This window comes from Eleutherodactylus coqui, chromosome 9 (genome assembly GCF_035609145.1).
Source record: "Eleutherodactylus coqui strain aEleCoq1 chromosome 9, aEleCoq1.hap1, whole genome shotgun sequence".
Classification (NCBI taxonomy): Eukaryota; Metazoa; Chordata; class Amphibia; order Anura; family Eleutherodactylidae; genus Eleutherodactylus; species Eleutherodactylus coqui.
In genome coordinates, this window is record NC_089845.1 from 93,569,506 (window position 1) to 93,590,317 (window position 20,812).

Genomic DNA, 20,812 nt, shown 5'->3' on the forward strand with positions numbered 1-20,812 from the left:
TACAAGCACCAAGTACCAACAACAGTGGTTACTGAGGAGTAATGTTCAGAGCCAAGTAACTCTAACTGTTAGTGGATTATAGAATATCAAAGGAGGATCTAGTATGAAAGGCAGGACTGATAAAATAGTCCAGCAGTAGCCCTAACACCTGATCCTCCACTAAGGCCCGTTTAAACGGCATACGTAGACCAGCATCAAAGGCAGAACTGTGATGCAATTCAGAAATGCCTGATAGTTGGTTTACTAATAGCCAGTATCACTCACTTAGCACAGTAGTGAACTACCACAGGCAATTAGCCTATGAGGAGTCTTACTACTAATTGCTAAATCAAATAGAACCATCAATAAAACCATCTACGCGTTTCAACAGCTTAGTTTAACAAGCTGTATCATCAGGAATGGTATAGGGTATTATGCAATCAAGATAAAGAGATTGCATACACAATTCAGCCATGTCCTGCACCAGTCATAGATATATAACTAAGTGCAACACAAGCTAAGTTTTGAGATGGTATACTAAGGTGCAATCAGATGGAACAATTGCATCTAAGATTCAGCTAAGTAAGGGCATTAGTCATAGATATGACAGACTGTGCCATAGACATAGCTGATGTTGAGCAAGTAGCGAGGTGAACAGCCTAACGGGCTGTGTTAAACTGAGCAGCAATGGTCAGTAGCCTGATGACAGGGCTTATAAAGACCAAACCACGCCTCCTGTATGGAGGGCTCGTCCCCGTTCAGCCAATCTGCTTCATAGCTTCCCAGCACTCAATTTACCGAGATCTCGCGATAGTTTGAGATCCCGCGCATGCGCAGACGCGCACAGCGTCCCGTGGATGCAACCAACGCCAACCAGCGGTCCGGAGGGCGCCGTGGCATCGGGGGCACTGCGCAGATCAAGCGCATGTAGTGTGGAAGGGAATGCGAGGCACAATAAAGCCCAAACCAGGGCGATATCACCAACAGGTGTAATAGTAAATATGACTATAGGAAATGGATAGGATAAATCTATAACGTATAAGGAACAGATGTTTAAGGCATATACTGATGTATGGAAGAGGGTAAGTATAGGAATATGTGGATAACAGCTAACATGAACAGTATAGCAGAGATGGTACAAGGCATAAGACTAATGCAACGCATGGAGATGGTTATAGCCTCTTTGGGGTAGTGTATAAGATATATGTATACATGATATATAGTGATTAACCACCATGAACATAATTATTAGACACCCATCTATATTGACCACAATCATATACTGATAGTTAGTTGTATATGTTTTAACCATATTAGTTTATTTAGCACTTACCGAACAGCATAGTAGATTGGTACAAACCGGTACCCTCTATAAAAACCGGGATATATCCCCTGAGCTGTAAATATGTGGTACTAAATATAAATGTGGTCAATAGAACATACACCATAAGGTGCTGAAAGGGCACATGGAGATGGCTATAAGATATATGTATACATGATATATAGTGATACATAACACACCATGAACACCATGAACATAGTTATTGGACACCCATCTATATTGACAACAATCATATACTGATAGTTAGTTGTATATGTTTATAACCATATTAGTTTATTTAGCACTTAAACAAACAGCATAGTAGATTGGTACAACCGGTACCACTATACAAAACCAGTGATATAACACCTGAGCTGTGAATATGTGATATTAAATATCAATGTGGTCAATAGAACATACACCATAAGGTGCTGAAAGGGCGCATATATATTAACCTTATAACACTATTCACATGATGCACTTATATAAATGCAGCAAACGATAGCTGATCATTCAAGCCCTTTGGACTGCAGCAATCCAAACGGTGAATCCACCGTGTCTCTTTCTGTAGCAACAACCTGTCCACGTTGCCCCTTCTACCATTAGGTCTGATAATTTCAATTCCCTTGAAACTGAATACAATCCGGGTTATTGTTATGTACATCACGCACATGTACTGCCAGACTCGTCTTCTCTCCTCGGTTGATGGTACCGATGTGCTCTAGTACACGTCTACGTAGTTGGCGGATGGTTTTGCCTACGTAATCCAAGGGGCATGGGCAGGTCGCTTTATATATTACTCCACTAGATCTACAGTTGATAAAATCCTTTATTTGATACGTCAGACCTGTGGCCGAACTGGAAAAATTCCCACCCCTTTTGATGTACTTGGCATGCTTTACAGCCAGCGCACCTGAATGTACCCTTAGGAGGATCCGAGCCAAGCCATGTTTTCGTAGATGTAAGTGCCGAAAAATGACTATGGACAAGTCGGTCCTTCAAATTGCGGCCCCGCTTGTAAGTGATCAAGGGTTTATTTGGAAGATGTTCCATCAGATCGGGATCTTTGCACAATATATGCCAGTATTTATCCAAAATCCGTCTGATTTCATTGGATTGGTCGTCATAGGTGCCGATAATACGGATCTTTGCATCACACGTCAGCTCTCTTTCTTGGTTTCAGACAGTCCTCCCTCTTTAAGCTCTTAGCATGTATGTTAGCTTTATCCCACTACCTCCTCAGGGTAACCACGATTAATAAATCTACGGCTCATTTCCTTAGATTTAATCAGGAAGTCATCGTCCGAGGAACAGTTACGCCGTGTGCGAATTAACTGTCCCTTCGGTATTACCACATTTAAGGGGGGTAGGATGGTGGCTCTGCCAATGCAAAAGAGTATTTGTTGCTGTCGCTTTTCGAAATATTGATGTTTGTAGAGATCCGTTTGGCATTTTAGTTATGACGAGATCCAAAAACGTGATTTTGGACAGATTAATTTCGGCCGTGAAGTACAATCCTAGATCATTTTTGTTCAGATGACTAACAAATGTATAGAAGTCATCTATTTTCACCAGTCCAGAGGATAAGCACATCATCAATGAAACGGACCCAAAGATCGATAAATGGGGTCCAAGTCTCATTGTTCTCACTAAACACGGTGGTCTCCTCCCACCACCCAGGTATAGGTTGGCATAGCTGGGGGCACAAGGGCTCCCCATAGCCGTACCCCTGAGCTGGTGGAAGTACCCTCCCCTCGAAGAGGAAGTAGTTTTTCGTGAGAACAAAGGACTTCGAAAAGCGACAGCAACAAATACTCTTTTGCATTGGCAGAGCCACCATCCTACCCCCCTTAAATGTGGTATACCGAAGGGACAGTTAATTCGCACACGGCGTAACTGTTCCTCGGACGATGACTTCCTGATTAAATCTAAGGAAATGAGCCGTAGATTTATTAATCGTGGTTACCCTGAGGAGGTAGTGGATAAAGCTAACATACATGCTAAGAGCTTAAAGAGGGAGGACTGTCTGAAACCAAGAAAGAGAGCTGACGGTGATGCAAAGATCCGTATTATCGGCACCTATGACGACCAATCCAATGAAATCAGACGGATTTTGGATAAATACTGGCATATATTGTGCAAAGATCCCGATCTGATGGAACATCTTCCAAATAAACCCTTGATCACTTACAAGCGGGGCCGCAATTTGAAGGACCGACTTGTCCATAGTCATTTTTCGGCACTTACATCTACGAAAACATGGCTTGGCTCGGATCCTCCTAAGGGTACATTCAGGTGCGCTGGCTGTAAAGCATGCAAGTACATCAAAAGGGGTGGGAATTTTTCCAGTTCGGCCACAGGTCTGACGTATCAAATAAAGGATTTTATCAACTGTAGATCTAGTGGAGTAATATATAAAGCGACCTGCCCATGCCCCTTGGATTACGTAGGCAAAACCATCCGCCAACTACGTAGACGTGTACTAGAGCACATCGGTACCATCAACCGAGGAGAGAAGACGAGTCTGGCAGTACATGTGCGTGATGTACATAACAATAACCCGGATTGTATTCAGTTTCAAGGAATTGAAATTATCAGACCTAATGGTAGAAGGGGCAACGTGGACAGGTTGTTGCTACAGAAAGAGACACGGTGGATTCACCGTTTGGATTGCTGCAGTCCAAAGGGCTTGAATGATCAGCTATCGTTTGCTGCATTTATATAAGTGCATCATGTGAATAGTGTTATAAGGTTAATATATATGCGCCCTTTCAGCACCTTATGGTGTATGTTCTATTGACCACATTGATATTTAATATCACATATTCACAGCTCAGGTGTTATATCACTGGTTTTGTATAGTGGTACCGGTTGTACCAATCTACTATGCTGTTTGTTAAGTGCTAAATAAACTAATATGGTTATAAACATATACAACTAACTATCAGTATATGATTGTTGTCAATATAGATGGGTGTCCAATAACTATGTTCATGGTGTTCATGGTGTTAATCACTATATATCATGTATACATATATCTTATAGCCATCTCCATGTGCCCTTTCAGCACCTTATGGTGTATGTTCTATTGACCACATTTATATTTAGTACCACATATTTACAGCTCAGGGGATATATCCCGGTTTTTATAGAGGTACCGGTTGTACCAATCTACTATGCTGTTCGGTAAGTGCTAAATAAACTAATATGGTTATAAACATATACAACTAACTATCAGTATATGATTGTGGTCAATATAGATGGGTGTCTAATAATTATGTTCATGGTGTTAATCACTATATATCATGTATACATATATCTTATACACTACCCCAAAGAGGCTATAACCATCTCCATGCGTTTGCATTAGTCTTATGCCTTGTACCATCTCTGCTATACTGTTCATGTTAGCTGTTATCCACATATTCCTATACTTACCCTCTTCCATACATCAGTATATGCCTTAAACATCTGTTCCTTATACGTTATAGATTTATCCTATCCATTTCCTATAGTCATATTTACTATTACACCTGTTGGTGATATCGCCCTGGTTTGGGCTTTATTGTGCCTCGCATTCCCTTCCACACTACATGCGCTTGATCTGCGCAGTGCCCCGATGCCACGGCGCCCTCCGGACCGCTGGTTGGCGTTGGTTGGCATCCACGGACGCTGTGCGCGTCTGCGCATGCGCGGGATCTCAACTATCGCGAGATCTCGGTAAATTGAGTGCTGGGAAGCTATGAAGCAGATTGGCTGAACGGGGACGAGCCCTCCATACAGGGAGGCGTGGTTTGGTCTCTATAAGCCCTGTCATCAGGCTACTGACCATTGCTGCTCAGTTTAACACAGCCCGTTAGGCTGTTCACCTCGCTACTTGCTCAACATCAGCTATGTCTATGGCACAGTCTGTCATATCTATGACTAATGCCTTACTTAGCTGAATCTTAGATGCAATTGTTCCATCTGATTGCACCTTAGTATACCATCTCAAAACTTAGCTTGTGTTGCACTTAGTTATATATCTATGACTGGTGCAGGACATGGCTGAATTGTGTATGCAATCTCTTTATCTTGATTGCATAATACTATACCATCCTGATGATACAGCTTGTTAAACTAAGCTGTTGAAACGCGTAGATGGTTTTATTGATGGTTCTATTTGATTTAGCAATTAGTAGTAAGACTCCTCATAGGCTAATTGCCTGTGGTAGTTCACTACTGTGCTAAGTGAGTGATACTGGCTATTAGTAAACCAACTATCAGGCATTTCTGAATTGCATCACCAGTTCTGCCTTTGATGCTGGTCTACGTATGCCGTTTAAACGGGCCTTAGTGGAGGATCAGGTGTTAGGCTACTGCTGGACTATTTTATCAGTCCTGCCTTTCATACTAGATCCTCCTTTGATATTCTATAATCCACTAACAGTTAGAGTTACTTGGCTCTGAACATTACTCTCAGTAACCACTGTTGTTGGTACTTGGTGCTTGTTCAATAAAATTGAAATAAGAATAAGCACTTATGCAGCATGGTGTATACACACTGTTAGAAGTACATCGCAACTAACAGTATACACTATATAGATTGACGCCTGGGACAATTGTTATATACTTTTCTGCTATCAAGGCAGTTATATCTGTAGTGGAGGATTTCGTGCACTACATTAATGCGCGTATCCATAACACTACTCCACCATAAGGAATTTCTTCATCCATACTATAGTCACGGATATTTACCAAAATAGGGATAGAGCGACAGGGTCACTAATATCTCTATTGGAGCATATGCATCATTATTCATCTGTTTATGCATATAGCCGAGATAGGTAAAAATCGCAAAGTGCCCTATGAATGCCTTTATCCAGTACTCAACCACTCTGTGATTATACGGTTTATCTCATCTTGATCACATTTTGGATTGGTCATTTTATTCATATGTACCACGAGTAATCCTATAGTGGTTCTAAATAAGACCATCAGACTAATAGTGGATATTTGTGCATGGTGAATCCACACCTAGAGAGCATCGGTAGTGTGGAAAATCCCTTCCGTGATAATTATATAAGTGAATGGAGATTAATACACCTTACCTGTCCTAGGCATCATATTTTATGGACGGTGCCGATCGGTTTTGACAGGCACTATACCTATTAAGGATTGATCACGCCCTATGTATACATATTTTTAAATTTATATCAATAAAGGTTAAATTTTATTTATTATTTAGTGGTTCCCTCGGTGATTCTATTTTGGTTCCTCAGGGAACTTTTCTGTCTCGGTGACGATTTTTGTTTATTATGGCAGGCTTTCTATCAAGTACTATTAATACGGCCTCCTGGCTGATGGAGGCTAAAATGGTGTTTTCAGACAGGGAAATGGATACTTCATTACAGATTACCTCTTTGAATCAAGCCTTTAAGAATATAACTAGAGCTTACAAAGAATTTGTCAAAGTCTGGTGGGAGGTACAGGCTCTCACCAATTACCTGGAAAATAAAATCGTCCCTAGAGGCCTCAGGATTCATATAATGCCCCCCCCTAAACTGAGAACCACGGACTTTATGAGTAGATGGGAGAAGGAGTCTACGGACAGTTCGCTTAGGCTGATGAACCTCCTCCTGGAAGAGGAAAAAATCAACCTTGAGAAAGCAGGAAAAGCCCTTGAGGAATTAATTAAAGAAGGAAAGAAGTTCTCTGCCGAAACGGACTATGAAAAAAGAGAGAACTCCTTAAAACTGACAATAGAAAGATACACTGGGTTCCTTAAGGAGCGCAAACATAATCAATACCAAAGAGACCTGCGAGACTTCATAGAAAATAGAGCATACGAAGTCAGACCACCGACTGAAAGCGAACTAAGTTCGTCCGAAAGTGAACACTCAACCCATGATTATTCTAAGCGAGGGGGTCACAGTGATAGAAGGAGGGGTAGAGGAGGCCAGAGAGTGAGAACTAGGGGCAGAGGAAGAGGTAATAATGGTGAGAGTCATTTTTTAGGGCAACCCATTACTCATTATATGACGCGGAATCGGGGCCCAATAGAAATGTCTACTTACCATCAGACGTAACATCTTTGACGTCCGAGAGAGATAATGCCGTAAATGTCGCTGAGCTAACTACTAATGAGAATGAACTGCAAGTCATCAATTTATCATCCAGAAGCTTAACAAAACAAGAAGAATCAGTGATTAAGAAGGGTCTATCTTTCATCCCCACCAATAAGTTTTGTCTGTTTGAATGGACGAAAGATATCGCACTATTTTTAAGAAAACTGCGATGGAAGAAGTTCTTTGCTATTCGTGATAGAAAGAAATGTGCAGATATGGGTCTGGACCATCAGGACCTGGAAGCCCTTCAGGCTTTGGAAGCGTTGGAAAACGAGAATATGAGAGATCCTAGTAAGGGCCCTTTCACCACCCTCAAGTCAAAAAATACGAGTTTACCCCCATCCGGGGATTCTCCGTATATAGAGATTTTTGAAACCATGGTGACTGAGGACCTTGAGAGGTTATCTAAAGAAAAGAAATTTAAGCATCAAAATCTCACTGTTGATGAAAAAATGGCTCTCCAAACGCTCGAGAGGGATGAAACCATAATTATTAAGCCATCCGATAAGGGGGGCAATATAGTCCTGATGGACCGTGATGCATATAGGGAAATGTGCCTCAGGATACTATTGGATAAATCTAATTACCAGATCCTGAAAGAAGACCCTACTGATGTTTTTCTCACTGAGCTTAGGAATATTTTGATGCAGGCGAAAACGGATGATCTAATTGATGATAAAGAATTTCAATATTTATTCTCCTCAACACCGCAAATAGCGACTTTTTACGGCTTACCGAAGATTCATAAAGGCTTGACTCCTGTAAAAGGCCGACCCATTGTTGCAGGCAATGACAGCCTGACGCAAGGTATCAGTACTTACCTAGACATTGCATTAAGACCTTTTGTTGAATCACTACCGGCCTATATTAAGGATACTACGGATGTCCTTAAAAAATTGGAGGATATAGTCCTACCCCCGAACGCAAAACTGGCAAGCCTCGACGTTGAGGCGCTATACAGCTCGATACCACACAGTGGGGGATTGAAGGCCGTAGAATATTATTTGAACCAGAGAGGTACACATCTGAAACAGCATAACAACTTGCTAATGTCTTTGTTGTCCTTTGTTCTCACGAAAAACTACTTCCTCTTCGAGGGGAGGTACTTCCACCAGCTCAGGGGTACGGCTATGGGGAGCCCTTGTGCCCCCAGCTATGCCAACCTATACCTGGGCTGGTGGGAGGAGACCACCGTGTTTAGTGAGAACAATGAGACTTGGACCCCATTTATCGATCTTTGGGTCCGTTTCATTGATGATGTGCTTATCCTCTGGACTGGTGAAATAGATGACTTCTATACATTTGTTAGTCATCTGAACAAAAATGATCTAGGATTGTACTTCACGGCCGAAATTAATCTGTCCAAAATCACGTTTTTGGATCTCGTCATAACTAAAATGCCAAACGGATCTCTACAAACATCAATATTTCGAAAAGCGACAGCAACAAATACTCTTTTGCATTGGCAGAGCCACCATCCTACCCCCCTTAAATGTGGTATACCGAAGGGACAGTTAATTCGCACACGGCGTAACTGTTCCTCGGACGATGACTTCCTGATTAAATCTAAGGAAATGAGCCGTAGATTTATTAATCGTGGTTACCCTGAGGAGGTAGTGGATAAAGCTAACATACATGCTAAGAGCTTAAAGAGGGAGGACTGTCTGAAACCAAGAAAGAGAGCTGACGGTGATGCAAAGATCCGTATTATCGGCACCTATGACGACCAATCCAATGAAATCAGACGGATTTTGGATAAATACTGGCATATATTGTGCAAAGATCCCGATCTGATGGAACATCTTCCAAATAAACCCTTGATCACTTACAAGCGGGGCCGCAATTTGAAGGACCGACTTGTCCATAGTCATTTTTCGGCACTTACATCTACGAAAACATGGCTTGGCTCGGATCCTCCTAAGGGTACATTCAGGTGCGCTGGCTGTAAAGCATGCAAGTACATCAAAAGGGGTGGGAATTTTTCCAGTTCGGCCACAGGTCTGACGTATCAAATAAAGGATTTTATCAACTGTAGATCTAGTGGAGTAATATATAAAGCGACCTGCCCATGCCCCTTGGATTACGTAGGCAAAACCATCCGCCAACTACGTAGACGTGTACTAGAGCACATCGGTACCATCAACCGAGGAGAGAAGACGAGTCTGGCAGTACATGTGCGTGATGTACATAACAATAACCCGGATTGTATTCAGTTTCAAGGAATTGAAATTATCAGACCTAATGGTAGAAGGGGCAACGTGGACAGGTTGTTGCTACAGAAAGAGACACGGTGGATTCACCGTTTGGATTGCTGCAGTCCAAAGGGCTTGAATGATCAGCTATCGTTTGCTGCATTTATATAAGTGCATCATGTGAATAGTGTTATAAGGTTAATATATATGCGCCCTTTCAGCACCTTATGGTGTATGTTCTATTGACCACATTGATATTTAATATCACATATTCACAGCTCAGGTGTTATATCACTGGTTTTGTATAGTGGTACCGGTTGTACCAATCTACTATGCTGTTTGTTAAGTGCTAAATAAACTAATATGGTTATAAACATATACAACTAACTATCAGTATATGATTGTTGTCAATATAGATGGGTGTCCAATAACTATGTTCATGGTGTTCATGGTGTTAATCACTATATATCATGTATACATATATCTTATAGCCATCTCCATGTGCCCTTTCAGCACCTTATGGTGTATGTTCTATTGACCACATTTATATTTAGTACCACATATTTACAGCTCAGGGGATATATCCCGGTTTTTATAGAGGTACCGGTTGTACCAATCTACTATGCTGTTCGGTAAGTGCTAAATAAACTAATATGGTTATAAACATATACAACTAACTATCAGTATATGATTGTGGTCAATATAGATGGGTGTCTAATAATTATGTTCATGGTGTTAATCACTATATATCATGTATACATATATCTTATACACTACCCCAAAGAGGCTATAACCATCTCCATGCGTTGCATTAGTCTTATGCCTTGTACCATCTCTGCTATACTGTTCATGTTAGCTGTTATCCACATATTCCTATACTTACCCTCTTCCATACATCAGTATATGCCTTAAACATCTGTTCCTTATACGTTATAGATTTATCCTATCCATTTCCTATAGTCATATTTACTATTACACCTGTTGGTGATATCGCCCTGGTTTGGGCTTTATTGTGCCTCGCATTCCCTTCCACACTACATGCGCTTGATCTGCGCAGTGCCCCGATGCCACGGCGCCCTCCGGACCGCTGGTTGGCGTTGGTTGGCATCCACGGACGCTGTGCGCGTCTGCGCATGCGCGGGATCTCAACTATCGCGAGATCTCGGTAAATTGAGTGCTGGGAAGCTATGAAGCAGATTGGCTGAACGGGGACGAGCCCTCCATACAGGGAGGCGTGGTTTGGTCTTTATAAGCCCTGTCATCAGGCTACTGACCATTGCTGCTCAGTTTAACACAGCCCGTTAGGCTGTTCACCTCGCTACTTGCTCAACATCAGCTATGTCTATGGCACAGTCTGTCATATCTATGACTAATGCCTTACTTAGCTGAATCTTAGATGCAATTGTTCCATCTGATTGCACCTTAGTATACCATCTCAAAACTTAGCTTGTGTTGCACTTAGTTATATATCTATGACTGGTGCAGGACATGGCTGAATTGTGTATGCAATCTCTTTATCTTGATTGCATAATACTATACCATCCTGATGATACAGCTTGTTAAACTAAGCTGTTGAAACGCGTAGATGGTTTTATTGATGGTTCTATTTGATTTAGCAATTAGTAGTAAGACTCCTCATAGGCTAATTGCCTGTGGTAGTTCACTACTGTGCTAAGTGAGTGATACTGGCTATTAGTAAACCAACTATCAGGCATTTCTGAATTGCATCACCAGTTCTGCCTTTGATGCTGGTCTACGTATGCCGTTTAAACGGGCCTTAGTGGAGGATCAGGTGTTAGGCTACTGCTGGACTATTTTATCAGTCCTGCCTTTCATACTAGATCCTCCTTTGATATTCTATAATCCACTAACAGTTAGAGTTACTTGGCTCTGAACATTACTCTCAGTAACCACTGTTGTTGGTACTTGGTGCTTGTTCAATAAAATTGAAATAAGAATAAGCACTTATGCAGCATGGTGTATACACACTGTTAGAAGTACATCGCAACTAACAGTATACACTATATAGATTGACGCCTGGGACAATTGTTATATACTTTTCTGCTATCAAGGCAGTTATATCTGTAGTGGAGGATTTCGTGCACTACATTAATGCGCGTATCCATAACACTACTCCACCATAAGGAATTTCTTCATCCATACTATAGTCACGGATATTTACCAAAATAGGGATAGAGCGACAGGGTCACTAATATCTCTATTGGAGCATATGCATCATTATTCATCTGTTTATGCATATAGCCGAGATAGGTAAAAATCGCAAAGTGCCCTATGAATGCCTTTATCCAGTACTCAACCACTCTGTGATTATACGGTTTATCTCATCTTGATCACATTTTGGATTGGTCATTTTATTCATATGTACCACGAGTAATCCTATAGTGGTTCTAAATAAGACCATCAGACTAATAGTGGATATTTGTGCATGGTGAATCCACACCTAGAGAGCATCGGTAGTGTGGAAAATCCCTTCCGTGATAATTATATAAGTGAATGGAGATTAATACACCTTACCTGTCCTAGGCATCATATTTTATGGACGGTGCCGATCGGTTTTGACAGGCACTATACCTATTAAGGATTGATCACGCCCTATGTATACATATTTTTAAATTTATATCAATAAAGGTTAAATTTTATTTATTATTTAGTGGTTCCCTCGGTGATTCTATTTTGGTTCCTCAGGGAACTTTTCTGTCTCGGTGACGATTTTTGTTTATTATGGCAGGCTTTCTATCAAGTACTATTAATACGGCCTCCTGGCTGATGGAGGCTAAAATGGTGTTTTCAGACAGGGAAATGGATACTTCATTACAGATTACCTCTTTGAATCAAGCCTTTAAGAATATAACTAGAGCTTACAAAGAATTTGTCAAAGTCTGGTGGGAGGTACAGGCTCTCACCAATTACCTGGAAAATAAAATCGTCCCTAGAGGCCTCAGGATTCATATAATGCCCCCCCCTAAACTGAGAACCACGGACTTTATGAGTAGATGGGAGAAGGAGTCTACGGACAGTTCGCTTAGGCTGATGAACCTCCTCCTGGAAGAGGAAAAAATCAACCTTGAGAAAGCAGGAAAAGCCCTTGAGGAATTAATTAAAGAAGGAAAGAAGTTCTCTGCCGAAACGGACTATGAAAAAAGAGAGAACTCCTTAAAACTGACAATAGAAAGATACACTGGGTTCCTTAAGGAGCGCAAACATAATCAATACCAAAGAGACCTGCGAGACTTCATAGAAAATAGAGCATACGAAGTCAGACCACCGACTGAAAGCGAACTAAGTTCGTCCGAAAGTGAACACTCAACCCATGATTATTCTAAGCGAGGGGGTCACAGTGATAGAAGGAGGGGTAGAGGAGGCCAGAGAGTGAGAACTAGGGGCAGAGGAAGAGGTAATAATGGTGAGAGTCATTTTTTAGGGCAACCCATTACTCATTATATGACGCGGAATCGGGGCCCAATAGAAATGTCTACTTACCATCAGACGTAACATCTTTGACGTCCGAGAGAGATAATGCCGTAAATGTCGCTGAGCTAACTACTAATGAGAATGAACTGCAAGTCATCAATTTATCATCCAGAAGCTTAACAAAACAAGAAGAATCAGTGATTAAGAAGGGTCTATCTTTCATCCCCACCAATAAGTTTTGTCTGTTTGAATGGACGAAAGATATCGCACTATTTTTAAGAAAACTGCGATGGAAGAAGTTCTTTGCTATTCGTGATAGAAAGAAATGTGCAGATATGGGTCTGGACCATCAGGACCTGGAAGCCCTTCAGGCTTTGGAAGCGTTGGAAAACGAGAATATGAGAGATCCTAGTAAGGGCCCTTTCACCACCCTCAAGTCAAAAAATACGAGTTTACCCCCATCCGGGGATTCTCCGTATATAGAGATTTTTGAAACCATGGTGACTGAGGACCTTGAGAGGTTATCTAAAGAAAAGAAATTTAAGCATCAAAATCTCACTGTTGATGAAAAAATGGCTCTCCAAACGCTCGAGAGGGATGAAACCATAATTATTAAGCCATCCGATAAGGGGGGCAATATAGTCCTGATGGACCGTGATGCATATAGGGAAATGTGCCTCAGGATACTATTGGATAAATCTAATTACCAGATCCTGAAAGAAGACCCTACTGATGTTTTTCTCACTGAGCTTAGGAATATTTTGATGCAGGCGAAAACGGATGATCTAATTGATGATAAAGAATTTCAATATTTATTCTCCTCAACACCGCAAATAGCGACTTTTTACGGCTTACCGAAGATTCATAAAGGCTTGACTCCTGTAAAAGGCCGACCCATTGTTGCAGGCAATGACAGCCTGACGCAAGGTATCAGTACTTACCTAGACATTGCATTAAGACCTTTTGTTGAATCACTACCGGCCTATATTAAGGATACTACGGATGTCCTTAAAAAATTGGAGGATATAGTCCTACCCCCGAACGCAAAACTGGCAAGCCTCGACGTTGAGGCGCTATACAGCTCGATACCACACAGTGGGGGATTGAAGGCCGTAGAATATTATTTGAACCAGAGAGGTACACATCTGAAACAGCATAACAACTTGCTAATGTCTTTGTTGTCCTTTGTTCTCACGAAAAACTACTTCCTCTTCGAGGGGAGGTACTTCCACCAGCTCAGGGGTACGGCTATGGGGAGCCCTTGTGCCCCCAGCTATGCCAACCTATACCTGGGCTGGTGGGAGGAGACCACCGTGTTTAGTGAGAACAATGAGACTTGGACCCCATTTATCGATCTTTGGGTCCGTTTCATTGATGATGTGCTTATCCTCTGGACTGGTGAAATAGATGACTTCTATACATTTGTTAGTCATCTGAACAAAAATGATCTAGGATTGTACTTCACGGCCGAAATTAATCTGTCCAAAATCACGTTTTTGGATCTCGTCATAACTAAAATGCCAAACGGATCTCTACAAACATCAATATTTCGAAAAGCGACAGCAACAAATACTCTTTTGCATTGGCAGAGCCACCATCCTACCCCCCTTAAATGTGGTATACCGAAGGGACAGTTAATTCGCACACGGCGTAACTGTTCCTCGGACGATGACTTCCTGATTAAATCTAAGGAAATGAGCCGTAGATTTATTAATCGTGGTTACCCTGAGGAGGTAGTGGATAAAGCTAACATACATGCTAAGAGCTTAAAGAGGGAGGACTGTCTGAAACCAAGAAAGAGAGCTGACGGTGATGCAAAGATCCGTATTATCGGCACCTATGACGACCAATCCAATGAAATCAGACGGATTTTGGATAAATACTGGCATATATTGTGCAAAGATCCCGATCTGATGGAACATCTTCCAAATAAACCCTTGATCACTTACAAGCGGGGCCGCAATTTGAAGGACCGACTTGTCCATAGTCATTTTTCGGCACTTACATCTACGAAAACATGGCTTGGCTCGGATCCTCCTAAGGGTACATTCAGGTGCGCTGGCTGTAAAGCATGCAAGTACATCAAAAGGGGTGGGAATTTTTCCAGTTCGGCCACAGGTCTGACGTATCAAATAAAGGATTTTATCAACTGTAGATCTAGTGGAGTAATATATAAAGCGACCTGCCCATGCCCCTTGGATTACGTAGGCAAAACCATCCGCCAACTACGTAGACGTGTACTAGAGCACATCGGTACCATCAACCGAGGAGAGAAGACGAGTCTGGCAGTACATGTGCGTGATGTACATAACAATAACCCGGATTGTATTCAGTTTCAAGGAATTGAAATTATCAGACCTAATGGTAGAAGGGGCAACGTGGACAGGTTGTTGCTACAGAAAGAGACACGGTGGATTCACCGTTTGGATTGCTGCAGTCCAAAGGGCTTGAATGATCAGCTATCGTTTGCTGCATTTATATAAGTGCATCATGTGAATAGTGTTATAAGGTTAATATATATGCGCCCTTTCAGCACCTTATGGTGTATGTTCTATTGACCACATTGATATTTAATATCACATATTCACAGCTCAGGTGTTATATCACTGGTTTTGTATAGTGGTACCGGTTGTACCAATCTACTATGCTGTTTGTTAAGTGCTAAATAAACTAATATGGTTATAAACATATACAACTAACTATCAGTATATGATTGTTGTCAATATAGATGGGTGTCCAATAACTATGTTCATGGTGTTCATGGTGTTAATCACTATATATCATGTATACATATATCTTATAGCCATCTCCATGTGCCCTTTCAGCACCTTATGGTGTATGTTCTATTGACCACATTTATATTTAGTACCACATATTTACAGCTCAGGGGATATATCCCGGTTTTTATAGAGGTACCGGTTGTACCAATCTACTATGCTGTTCGGTAAGTGCTAAATAAACTAATATGGTTATAAACATATACAACTAACTATCAGTATATGATTGTGGTCAATATAGATGGGTGTCTAATAATTATGTTCATGGTGTTAATCACTATATATCATGTATACATATATCTTATACACTACCCCAAAGAGGCTATAACCATCTCCATGCGTTGCATTAGTCTTATGCCTTGTACCATCTCTGCTATACTGTTCATGTTAGCTGTTATCCACATATTCCTATACTTACCCTCTTCCATACATCAGTATATGCCTTAAACATCTGTTCCTTATACGTTATAGATTTATCCTATCCATTTCCTATAGTCATATTTACTATTACACCTGTTGGTGATATCGCCCTGGTTTGGGCTTTATTGTGCCTCGCATTCCCTTCCACACTACATGCGCTTGATCTGCGCAGTGCCCCGATGCCACGGCGCCCTCCGGACCGCTGGTTGGCGTTGGTTGGCATCCACGGACGCTGTGCGCGTCTGCGCATGCGCGGGATCTCAACTATCGCGAGATCTCGGTAAATTGAGTGCTGGGAAGCTATGAAGCAGATTGGCTGAACGGGGACGAGCCCTCCATACAGGGAGGCGTGGTTTGGTCTTTATAAGCCCTGTCATCAGGCTACTGACCATTGCTGCTCAGTTTAACACAGCCCGTTAGGCTGTTCACCTCGCTACTTGCTCAACATCAGCTATGTCTATGGCACAGTCTGTCATATCTATGACTAATGCCTTACTTAGCTGAATCTTAGATGCAATTGTTCCATCTGATTGCACCTTAGTATACCATCTCAAAACTTAGCTTGTGTTGCACTTAGTTATATATCTATGACTGGTGCAGGACATGGCTGAATTGTGTATGCAATCTCTTTATCTTGATTGCATAATACTATACCATCCTGATGATACAGCTTGTTAAACTAAGCTGTTGAAACGCGTAGATGGTTTTATTGATGGTTCTATTTGATTTAGCAATTAGTAGTAAGACTCCTCATAGGCTAATTGCCTGTGGTAGTTCACTACTGTGCTAAGTGAGTGATACTGGCTATTAGTAAACCAACTATCAGGCATTTCTGAATTGCATCACCAGTTCTGCCTTTGATGCTGGTCTACGTATGCCGTTTAAACGGGCCTTAGTGGAGGATCAGGTGTTAGGCTACTGCTGGACTATTTTATCAGTCCTGCCTTTCATACTAGATCCTCCTTTGATATTCTATAATCCACTAACAGTTAGAGTTACTTGGCTCTGAACATTACTCTCAGTAACCACTGTTGTTGGTACTTGGTGCTTGTTCAATAAAATTGAAATAAGAATAAGCACTTATGCAGCATGGTGTATACACACTGTTAGAAGTACATCGCAACTAACAGTATACACTATATAGATTGACGCCTGGGACAATTGTTATATACTTTTCTGCTATCAAGGCAGTTATATCTGTAGTGGAGGATTTCGTGCACTACATTAATGCGCGTATCCATAACACTACTCCACCATAAGGAATTTCTTCATCCATACTATAGTCACGGATATTTACCAAAATAGGGATAGAGCGACAGGGTCACTAATATCTCTATTGGAGCATATGCATCATTATTCATCTGTTTATGCATATAGCCGAGATAGGTAAAAATCGCAAAGTGCCCTATGAATGCCTTTATCCAGTACTCAACCACTCTGTGATTATACGGTTTATCTCATCTTGATCACATTTTGGATTGGTCATTTTATTCATATGTACCACGAGTAATCCTATAGTGGTTCTAAATAAGACCATCAGACTAATAGTGGATATTTGTGCATGGTGAATCCACACCTAGAGAGCATCGGTAGTGTGGAAAATCCCTTCCGTGATAATTATATAAGTGAATGGAGATTAATACACCTTACCTGTCCTAGGCATCATATTTTATGGACGGTGCCGATCGGTTTTGACAGGCACTATACCTATTAAGGATTGATCACGCCCTATGTATACATATTTTTAAATTTATATCAATAAAGGTTAAATTTTATTTATTATTTAGTGGTTCCCTCGGTGATTCTATTTCAACTTTCAGTCTATGCAGTGTAATAGATAGAAGATTGTCTGTTAGTGTAGGTCGGCAGGGCTACTAGGTCCTCATAAGTAAGTTAGACTCAACTCTTGCTGAGAGGTGCAGAAACATACAGAAACCAGTTGTAAGTTCTTCATAATGTTTTCACCACTGAAATAAGCATATCTGTTACTATAATATGCTGCCCTCCGTGAGCACAACCTTAAGTACCTGCCAGGTTCCCATTAACTCCTTAACAACATAGGACGTACATTTGTGTCCTGTGCATTCCGGCTTTGTATGAAGGGAGATTGGGAGCCGATCCCACTCCACACAATACCAGTTATTTCTCACAGCTGATACCCAACAACATCAGGTTGCAGTGTTAACACTGATCACAGCTGTTAAACCTGTAAATGCTGCTGCCATTTCTAAATATGGCATTTAAACCCCCACTCGGTCCTGAAAGAGATGGGGATGTTCAGTTGCCATGGCAGCCTGGTGCCTTCTCAAGGCCCCAAAATAGAAAAATATGTTAGATCTGTATAACGCGAACTTATTCCGCAGTGCTTTCAAGTAATTTATTCATTACTCCCCACCAAGCTGGGTTTTATCGATCTTGACTGAGTCCACCTTGAGCCAGCTACCTGAACCACGTGGGGATTGAACTCACAACCTTCAGGTTGAGAACAAGATCTTAGGACTGCATTTCTGCTGCCTTAAGACTCTGTGCCTCATGAGACTCCAAGTGCTGCCATGGCTGATTGTCTGTCAATACTAACATAGTACATTATACTGCAGGAGCAATCAAACAATTGCAAGTTCAAGTCCCCTATGGGGACTAAAAAAAGAAATTTTAAATGAGTTTTAAAAAGTTTTATTGTTAGAAAAAATAAAAAGATATTTAAACATTTAAAATCCCTGCCTGCTGTAAGGGCTGTATCTGATTGGCTGAGCATTCATTGAATGACAGCTGAGGGCTGCCTGTGACTGGTCACAGCACTAAGCCAATCACAGGCAGTGCTCGGCCATTCAATGAATTCAATGAATTTTATGTGCACTTCTGTACGCACCAGCACACGCTCGTCTGACTGAGCCCTAAGGGTGGTTTCACACGAGTGAGAAAATCGCGCGATTTTCGCCTGATATGAGAGTCAGTATAAAAGCAGAATAGGAAACCAATGATTTACAATGCTTTCATTCCCATTAGCAATGTTTTTACCTATGCGATGTTGAAAGAAGAAAAAAATCGCAGCATACTCTATCTTTCTGCGATGTGCGATTTTTTTTTTGTATCTCTCATGTTTCCCTATGTAGCCTTCTTTTTATTGCATCACATGGGACTGAATGGCATGAGCTGTATTCCCAGACATAGTTCTTCACATGGGTTACCCACTGTTCCTGTGTAAACAATACACGAGATTTGGCATTCTGACCATCCCACGACCAAACCTTAAAAAACATATCCTAAACTAGACCCTTTCATTTGCATATGAGTTTAGGGCTGCTTAGCAAGACAATTTTCTTTTGGTACCATTCATGATCCCTTTGGTTTCAAAGTATTAATTGTGATGTTCTATAGATACATACACAAAGAAACTTTTTATATATAGTTCTACATTGATATTTACAATTCTGATTCTGCAGGATTCTGAGACTATGCCTTAGAATGGTCTGTACTACCCAATTGCACTGAAGAAGGGTGGTGAATTCCCACAGATACAGTATTTTAAGGGGTGATATCTCCATTTGTTCTTTCATTAAGTTTTATTCTCTGACAAGATTAAGCTAAGCTTTCGCGTAATCAATTAATTTCCCTGAAGTACAATTATTTTCACAAGACATTAAGTTCACTACACTTAGAACCAAAATGTCTTGATGGGTCTTGGCATATATGTTTGTTCCTATAGTTAAGATGATGATTAACTTTAAAATGATAGAATATGTGCTATAGCTGGTGCTGAACATTCATGAAACAATTAATAAATCATGTTTCCTTACATTTGTATCATCCATTCTTCTTCTGTCTTGTACCAAGAGTGTTCTAGTGCTATTTTGTTTCCTTCAATGTAATGGTGAAAGTATATAATGCATGAAGTAATTAATCTAATGTGTTCTGCTATTACTATACTTGAGAAGTATCCATTTCAAAGGCAACGGTTTTTATTAATGTAACTTTTCCATTAAGCCATTGACGACATACGGGTTTAGCTAATAGCTGGTTTCTTAGAGGAACTTTGGTTTACACCTATGACTATTACCAATATTTTATTGTAGAAGGTTTATAGAGTACAGTACCATGCAGTATACTCTACAATCTGTAAATGCATCTACAATAAGGGTTCTTTGTATAGTGCAGCTGCTGTTGCTTCATAGTTGTTTTTTAACTTGCCTAAGGCCACCTGCACATGGCGATGGGAGCTGCTGTGTCCGCACATACCTGGTTAGTTTCATTTTTCATCGGTATTGCGGATGGTCCGCTTGGCGAGCCGTCGGACATGTGCAGTACATTTTTTTTAACTTCTGCTTTTCCCGAGTCATCACCTAGCAATGACGCGGAATTCTCTACCTTTCTACAATTTGATTGCAGAAGATCCGCAGATTGGACGGTTTCCATTGACTCCAATGGAAGCCGTCCACATGGCTTCCGCAAAAAAATAGAGCATGCTGCGATTTACCTTCGCTTGCAGAAACCATAGTTGGTTTCCACAAATGTGCAGGAAGAATCAATTTTCCATAGCATGCTATGGGCACTATTTGCTGATGATGATGCCCGCTGCGTATTCCG